At 46.4% G+C, this 9,170-nt stretch overlaps 1 non-coding gene across 1 annotated transcript; it reads left to right on the top strand.

Annotated features, from left to right (window-relative positions):
- The first annotated feature begins 838 nt into the window (after nt 1-838).
- LOC119868106 lies at nt 839-963 on the top strand. Its single transcript, XR_005385875.1, has one exon. It is a non-coding gene; the product is annotated as a U6atac minor spliceosomal RNA (small nuclear RNA).
- The last annotated feature ends 8,207 nt before the right edge of the window (nt 964-9,170 follow it).

Genomic DNA, 9,170 nt, shown 5'->3' on the forward strand with positions numbered 1-9,170 from the left:
GAAAAAGCCACCAAGAAGTTAACATAGGGAGGGTTAGAAAGTGATGACAGTGTTTCTTGTGTTGGCACTGATGGGCAGTTTTTCTTTCTAGAGTTTCCAAATAATATTGTTCTTTTATAATTAAGATAATACATTTATACGAAAAATAAAACTACAGCTTCAGAACATTTGTGTATTTAATAATCACCTTTTAGAAAGATGAGTTATGATATTTAATGACATTCTACAAATTCTTTAGAGCTACACTGTCCAAGATGGTAGCCATTTGGGGTCACTGACATGTGCCCAGTCCAAATTGAGATATGCTGTATGTGTAAGATACATACAAGATGTCAAAGAATTGGTAAAAATGAAAGAGTGTAGGGTATTTCTGCAATCATTCTTATAAAGACTATGTGTTGAAATGATAACAGTTTGGATAAATAAGGTCAAGTAAATTATTAGAATTAATTTCATCTGTTTCTTTTTTTTTAAATATTTTATTTATTTATTCATGAGAGACACAGAGAGAGAGGCAGAGACACAGGCAGAGGGAGAAGCAGGCTCCATGCAGGGAGCCTGATGTGGGACTCGATCCCAGGACCCTGGGATCATGACCTGAGCCAAAGGCAGATACTAACCACTGAGCCACCAGGTGGCCTTCATCTGTATCTTTTTAATGAGGCTACTAGAAACTTTATTATTTATTTATTTATTTTTATTTATTTATATTTCCTTAAGTCATCTCTGCACCCAACGTGGGGCTTGAACTCACAACCCTGAGATCAAGAGTTGAATGCTCTACTGACAGAGTCAGCCAGGCATCCTGCTACTAGAAAATTTAAAATTATATATGTAGATGTTGTATGAAGGAAAGAAGGTTAGCATTCCCCTTGACAAGGACAGAGAGACCCTCGGGCCTGTACAACACACACAGAGTTAAGGCATCATCGCCTACTTGGTGGCATCCAAACATCGTTTTGAGAAAGGAGAGTGGTTGCTGAGTGGGTACAAGTATCCCTTTGGGTTAATAAACACGTTCTGGGTAGACAGTGGTAGTGGTTGCATAATATTATGACTGTTCTGAACGTCACTAATGATAAATTTTATGTGACGTGTATCTTACCACCATAACAAATTGAGGGGGTGCTTGAGTGGCTCAGTCAGTTGAGCATCCCACTCTTGATTTTGGTTCGGGTCACGATCTCAGGGTGTTGGGATCTGGCCCCCTCGTCAGGCTCCATGCTCAGTGGGGGAGTCTGCTGGAAATTCTCTCTCTCTCTCCTTCTGCCCCTCCCCTGGCTTGCATGTGCTCTCTCTCTCCCTCTCTCTTGAATAATAAATAAATACATCTTTAAAAAATTGCATATGTGCCTCATGTTACAATTCTGTTTTCAACGCTTGTTTCAAGCAAAGAGGTGGGGGTGTGGCTTTGCTGAAAACAGTGACTCTAGAAACAGAAACAGAGAAGGCAAAGATGGGCTGAAAGCTGGTGGGAGAGGTTGGAACACTTTTCTCTGAAGGCCCCTATCTCTTCATAATGCCTTCCTCGGATCTCATTCTCCTTTCCTCCCTGCTTGGCCCCCTGCCCGTTGCTGGGTTGCTCACTAAGATTACTTTTTCCCTAAAATTCCTCACAGTTTATGTGGCGTTAAGGAGTTAGGAATCTTGAGGGTTGGGAATAAAATACAACACCCAGATCAGGTTCGACAAGCCCTTCCACCTCCCAGATATTATTGATTGAAAATAAAATCCTTTCTGTGCATCTCTGGAATCCAGCTTCTTCAAAGGAAACCCCATGAGGCAAACTGATGTGTGGAGTTGGAAGTCAGGACAGTGGCTGGGGGGCTCGGGGTTGGGAGGAGGTGGGGCAGCCAGGCCAAGGGGTTGTGGGGGTTACTTTGTTATAGATCTGGTGACTGATGATCTCAGGGTATCCATTTAGTGAAACCCTATCGAGCTTGTGACTTGTGTACTTTTCTGAATGCCCTTTATACCTAGAATAAAAAGTCAAAACAAAACAAAACAAAACAAAAACCAAACCATCCTGTGAGGTGCATACTTTTTTGAGTGGAAAGGTAAGAGTTCTGGAGTGAGTGAATGCATAGGGGTGGGTGCATGTTCTGTGAGCATGGCTACTGGGGGATGCTCTCTTCCCTTCCTTATGGGACTTGAATTGTCATGATAGGATCACAGAGAATCACAGAGGATCACCCGGACAGGGTGGTCTTTGGAGATCCTTCCCAGACTAGAGACCTGTGAGTGACCCACCTAGAAAAATTCACCTTCGTACCTTATCTCTTGTCTCTCCATCTGGGGCATCCACACGGTCAGAAACCAGGGAGGAGGGGTGTCAAGGGTGAGCTGTTGCTTACCAAGGGGCCAGCTCAACTATTGGTGAGGGGGAGACAGCTAAGGATGGTCACATCCATGTGGGAGAGTAGAATTTCTCCCCTGCTTACTCAGCCATCCAGGAGAATGGAATCTTGCCATTTGCTGTGATGTGGATGGAACTAGAGGGTAACTGTGCTAAGCGAAATAAATCAGTCAGAGAAAGACAATAACCATATGATCTCATTCATATGTGGAATTTAAGAAACAAAACAGATGAACACAGGGGAAGGGAAGGAAAAATAAAATAAGATGAAAACAGAGAGGAAGGTAAACTATAAGAGATGCTTAACTCTAGGAAACAAACAGGGCTGCTGGAGGGGAGGCGGGTGTGGGGGGATCACTGGGTGATGGGCATTAAGGGGGCACGGGATGGAATGAGCACTGGGTGTTAGATGCAACTGATGAATTGCTAAACGCTACCTTTGAAGCTAATAATACAGCCTATGCTAATTACACTGAATTTAAATAAAAAATTAAATTAAAACATAAAACAGAATTCTTCCCTTGGTGTAAACAGATGCTTGCAAGAACAGGAGGGACCGCTCTGCAGTGAGCAGGCCCTGGCTGCAGTTATCACCTACGGAAATCCTGTGTGGTGGTAAATTCCCCCCTCAGTGAAGCCTGGAGAAGAGATGACAGGGAGCAGAGGGGCCGGGAATGCTAATGGGGGAGCTTGTTAGTCTGATAGCGGCTGGGGAGAGGCAATGGGGGACGTGGCTTGGAGAAGCATACGTGGAAACAGGGAAGGAAAAATAAATAAGTGAGATAAGCAACTTCATTTGCTTCCTCCCTTCTTTCTCTTCTATTTTGTTCTGGGGACTGTGGTCTCCCCAGGATCTCCTTTTCTGGGGACAACAGCCTGGAGACCGATTTTGACAACCAGGCCTGGCTCCTCCCTCCCCACCCTGTGCCCACCCCACCACAGTGCACTTGCACACCACTGGCTGGATGAGCTTCCCAGAGCCAGCCCCCCAACCCACACCCCTTGCCAGGGCCACCAGCTCAGACCCCGGTCCCCACCTCTCAAGTACAAAGAACACAAGGCTACACAGCCAGCTGGACCCCCTTGGGACTCCCCCACACCAGAGAGACCAAATGCTGGGGTCACTATGAGGGAGCCAGGTCAGGAGAGCTTAACAACCACGTTGTTGGCTTATGGGGATGTTTTTCTTTTGTTGGAGCACAACTGGAGCTGGTCAGATTGGCCCCGTTGTTGGCTTATGGGGATGTTTTTCTTTTGTTGGAGCACAACTGGAGCTGGTCAGATTGGCCCCATGCTGAAGCGCTAAGGTTCAGGTCCGCCCACCTGCTGGAGGGCAATGCTCCAGGTTCCAACATCACCATCAATGGGTTCCCCTAGAAGGACTTTGGACGTTGGGTGCCTGGCGGGGCTCCGTCAACTCAGGTCATGATCCTGGGGTCCTGGGATTGAGCCCCAAGTGAGGCTCTCTGCTCAGTGGGGAGTCTGCTTCTCCCTCTCCCTCTGCCCCTCCCCCCACTCATTCTCTCTGTCTCAAATAAATAAGTAAAATCTTAAAAACAAAATAAAACAACACAACTCTGGACCTCACTTGGTGGGCAAAAGGGAACAGGCAAGAGGCTGGAGAGCAGCCTGTCCACGCCCCAGCTCCGGTTCCACTGACCGTATGACCGGGGCTTTGCCAACCTCTGTTGGGACATCCCAGAATAGGTATGTAGGCCTCACATGTATGTAAGGATCTGATAACACGTATGTAAAAAGCAGTGTGCCAACTGCAGAGTGTCCGAGTGCTGGCTCTCCGGTAGGGGCTTGCAGGCAGCGGGCTGTGAGCGGTGCGCACAGTGAACTGTTGGCCAAAAACTCAACTCCAGTCTGCAAATGGTTAACTTTTACTTGACAGAATCTTTAAGGGAAGAATCAGGATTCCAGTTAAATCAGGGAAGCCCTACCACTTGCCCAGAGCTCGTGCTGTCTAGTGACCCAGGAGAGAAACAGTTCAGCAGAAGTTCAAGTCATGTAATTCAGAGGAACTGTCCTTTGAATGGCACTTTGGGGCTCACATCCAAAATCACGTTTCCCAGTCTGGCCTCTGGGCCATTGCTATCCTGCTCACCTCACCTCCACTCCAGGGAGGGGATCCGTGCCCTGGGCTCCCGTCTACAGCAGTCGATGCCTTTAGAAGCTTTTCTCCATCACCGGTTTAAGCCCAGGCCAGTGGATTCCCCTTCTGCTAGACCTGCCTCCTCAAGGGCACTCCTCAGTTTGGAGATGAGATGCACCAGGGCAGACTCGAAAGGGAGGGGAGGTTGAAAGTCTGTCCAGTGCTTAGCTGCCCTGGGAATGTTCTCAGGATAGATTGTGAGGTTCTAGAGGCAGGGAAGAGAACCAAAGCCATTCGCTAGATACTTCTGGAGCACGTACTATGGGCTAGGCACCATTCATCATGAGTCCAACAGATACACGCACTGCAATCACTAATGAGTCTTACTGTGCATTAGGAGCCTGGCATCAAGCAACTAGCGATGCACGTAATTAGTTGCAAGTGTGATGAGTGCCCGAAGGGGAAGTGCAGGGTGCCCAGGGAATGTTTCAGTCGAGCCCTGAAGACTAATGGCCTCAGCCCGGTGCAGGGTGTAGTGGTGATCAGGGTCAGACGTGGGGAAAAGCATTCCCAGCAAAGGGCACAGACCTAGTGCGTATTCCTCTATGAGAAGGGCCATAATGCCACATTTGGCTTGCCTATCCCCAGCCCGCTCCTAGCCTCTCATCTCAATGCCTCTGGGACTCTGCAAATGTCATTTCTTGACTAGACACAGAGAGGCCACGCTGAGTTACAAAACCATCCCAAAATTTGTACATTTTCATGATATGCGTAAAACTTGCCTATTCCCTTTTGCCGCCCCCTTCCTGCCCCTTACATAACTGACCAAAAGAGAAACCCGAAGAAAACACACACTCCCAGAGTTTATTATAGTCATTATGACTCAGACAGATTCGAAGACTAGAATTTAATGGAGTTTTTTCTAACATTCCTTGGGGACTCGAAGGACTTTTTTCCCACCAGCCATTGAAGTAAGATTATAAAAACACATTTCTTTCTTAAAAGAAAAGAGAAAAAATAAAAAAACACCCTTCTGAATTCAAAGTCAGTTAGCCTAAAAGCAGAGCACTTGTTCCATATTTTCATGTCTCCCTACACCTGCCTCTGCCTTCTCCTTCCCTCTTTCTTTATTTCGCTGGTAGTAATAAGCGAAATAAAGAAAGGGTTGATTTCAATCTCTTGACCTTGCCATGTGACTTTGGCTAACCCACTTCCCCTGTCTCAACCTCAGCTCTTTCAAATGTAAAACATGGGCATGGATCATGGGACATGGGCATGGATCATGGGACATGGAACCCTAACATTTCTCGTTTCTCCTGGGAGAACCTCAACGGAGGGGTACTTCATCCAGCAGCTCCAAGCCCTGTATTGAAAAGCCAGCATCAATGGAAAATCTCCTTTCTCAGGAGGGAAGCTGGAGGCAAGTCCTTCCTCGTCTTTTGGGATCACCCTGGTGGAGCCAATTGAAGTAGGGTTTCCTCTGTTTCAGGTCACCTGCCCTCTCTCCAGCTTGCCCTGTCCCCACATCCACCTGCCTGGGCTTCTAAAGGCCTTTGGAACTCGAGAAATCTCTCCTTAGTTTTCCCAGCTACACCTACTGCTCTCCACGTGGATTCCCACTCCTGTGACTGTCCACACCAAGAATCAAATGCCTCCAGGGTCCTGGTCTGTAACACAAATGAGAGAAGATGTCCCGGTGAGGTGCACAAGCCCACACATGATAGGAGGGACCACCTCTGGTCTCATGATTGATTGAAGGGGATCTAAGTTTCACTTAGATCTGACTGGTTGGCATCATTCTGGAATGAGCGTGCAGTGTTGCCAGATAATCTGCCACTCTTACAAGAGAATTGGTATCTATAAGTCAAATGTGGCTCAATTTCTAAAAATCATGACAAGGGGCAAAGACAAAAGTCTATGGATCAGATTTAACCTATGGTTGTTGGTTGTGACCTGTGTGTGTAGACACAGCATTGGGTCCTTTATACAGTCTACCTGGTATTTACAAAACCCGTAATACTTATCTGTGCATTCATTCACATAATTAATATTCGCCACCTACCATGAGCTGGTCCTGCCTAGGAAGATAGGGAGCGTAGGTAACTAAGATGTGATACACTGAAAATTAGGAATGCCAGTGTGACCTTGAGCTTGGGCTGGGCGCAGACTAGCCCACTGATTGTATGTCATTCAGGGCTATGAAAGCAAGGAAGGGCCTTCTTGTACCCTACCTCTTCCTCTCTTCCTCAGCTTTAGAAATATCTTTGTCCTGGGGCACTTGGGTGGCTCAGTCAGTTAAGTGTCTGCCTTTGGCTCAGTCCATGATCCCAGGGTTCTGGGATTGAGTCCCACGTTGGGCTCCCTGCTGAGCGGGGAGCCTGCTTCTCCCTCTCCTGCTGCCTCTCCCCCACTCATTCTCTTTCTGTCTCATAAATAAAATCTCAAAAGAAAAAAAACCACTTATCAAAAAAAAAAGACTAATGCAAATTGTTTCAAATCAGGTTACCTTTTTCTACCTTTTACTCACTGCTGCCCCCCTGTACCCTCCCCCCAAAATAAAGAAGCAAAACCATAGAAATGAATAAGAATAAAAGTTTTATCTCTGAAAGCCAAGGTCATTCATTCATTCATTCAGGATGAGACACCTAACCATTTAACAGATGAGAGCTTTATTTTTATTTATTTATTTTTTAAATAGATTTATTTATTTATTTATGATAGACACAGAGAGAGAGAGAGAGAGAGGCAGAGACACAGGCAGAGGGAGAAGCAGGCTCCATGCTGGGAGCTGGTTGTGGGACTCGATCCCGGGACTCCAGGATCATGCCCTGGGCCAAAGGCAGGCACCAAACTGCTGAGCCACCCAGGGATCCCCCAGATGAGAGCTTTAAAGGGCAGATTTTAACCATCAGTATTAGTGGGAAAACCATTGGTTAGGGTTCAGATCACCTGGCTTCCAGTCCATCACTGCAACCATGAGATCTTGAGCATACTGCTGCTGACTCTATCTAGACCTCAGTTCCTCCTCCATCCTAATACCCTCACCTCCCTTTTCCCACCCTCAAGTTAAATTAGAAGATTTTCTGATTGAGTCCTGGCAACTTAGTGGAAGGAAAACATAAAGAAATATGAACAGGGGTGCCTGGGGGGCTCAGCTGGTATAAGTGCCCCAGTCTTCATTTCAGCTCCGGTCTTGTTCTCAGGGTCTGAAGATCAAGCCCCATGTTGGGCTCTGTGCTGGGGGTGGAGCCTGATTGAGAGTCTCCCTCTCCCTTTGCCCCCTTCCCCCACGTTCTCTCTATCTCCCATTCTATTTTTTTTTTGAAGATCTTATTTATTTATTTATTCATGACAGACACACACACACACACACAGGGATGCAGAGACACAGGCAAAGGGAGAAGCAGGATCCTTGCAGGGAGCCTGATGCGGGACTCATTCCCCAGACCTTGGACCACAACCTGAGCCCAAGGCAGACGCCCAACTGCTGAGCCACCCAGGCATCCTTCTCTCCCTCTCTAGAAAAAAAAAAAAAAGAAAGAAAGAAAGAAAGAAAGAAAGAAAGAAAGAAAGAAAGACAGACAAAAGAAATATAAGCAAACCTAAACCTAAGCATGCTCCCTCTACAGGAGTGGCCAGAGCTCTGCTCCACACAGGACAGAATGAAGGACGGTGTGGTGGAAATCTCACCTCCTCTGCCCTTCCTCAAGAACCAAGAGACTGGTTAAAAGCATACTGAAATGCAGCATAAAACACAGGCCACACCAGAGTCCAGGGCAAGGTTTTAACAGCACTCTAATACTTGGCAATTTATTTGGATTTCCATTTTCTTAGGCGGAACCTCTGCATCCCCCCATTCACCAGGCAGGATTCTCTAACTGGGGCTTTGGAGACATTCATCAGGAAAAGGGGCCTGGGGGAGCAACGGGATTTGGATGAAGAGCCGGGAAATGCTTCCTTGGGGGAAAAGGAAATCTGGCACCATCAGTAAGGTTGAGTCTATAAAATCATCGTCCTCTGGGATTAAAAGCTTGCTACATGTACTATTTTAGCAGTCAGTGAATCTCATTAACTGCCTTATTCAGAGATTCCACTTCCTATAGCTGACTTCTTTTGGCCCATGACCTGTCCTAGTTCTTATATGGCTAATCTATTGAATGTTAACTATCAGAACTTGCTAAAAAGAAAGCACAAAAACCAAGCCAAACAAAACTTGGTTATAGCAAGTTTCGTAAACATCAGAGAAGTGTTAAGAAAGTTGTTCTTGAGGCTTTCACACTTTTTGAAGAAATGTCTTAAAGCAGACCCGCAATCAAGGGTTTTCTAAATAAGGTGGAAATTAAACACTTTGAGAGCTTCCTGTTCCATTGAAGATAGTAAACTAGCACAGGGTGCTGGCTTTCTCCCAGAGCCCAGTCTGGGAGAAGTGAGAGAGAGTTGCTGGATCCTGGAAACAAAGAGAAAAACTTCTAGGGATTGTGGTGAGGGTGGGAGATGAGAATGCAGACTAGAAGGGGCAAAGCGTCACAGACAGGGCATGATGACAATCATCTTTAGGTGTCAACTTGACTGGGCCTTGGGGTGCCCAGACATTTGGTCAAACGTTCTGAGTGTGTCTGTGAAGGGGTCTGGATGAGATTAATAGCTGAATCTGTAGACTGACTAAAGTAGATTGCCCTTCCTAATTGAATGGGCCTCAATCAATCAAAGACCTGA

The sequence above is a fragment of the Canis lupus genome, chromosome 38, assembly GCF_011100685.1.
Source record: "Canis lupus familiaris isolate Mischka breed German Shepherd chromosome 38, alternate assembly UU_Cfam_GSD_1.0, whole genome shotgun sequence".
Classification (NCBI taxonomy): Eukaryota; Metazoa; Chordata; class Mammalia; order Carnivora; family Canidae; genus Canis; species Canis lupus.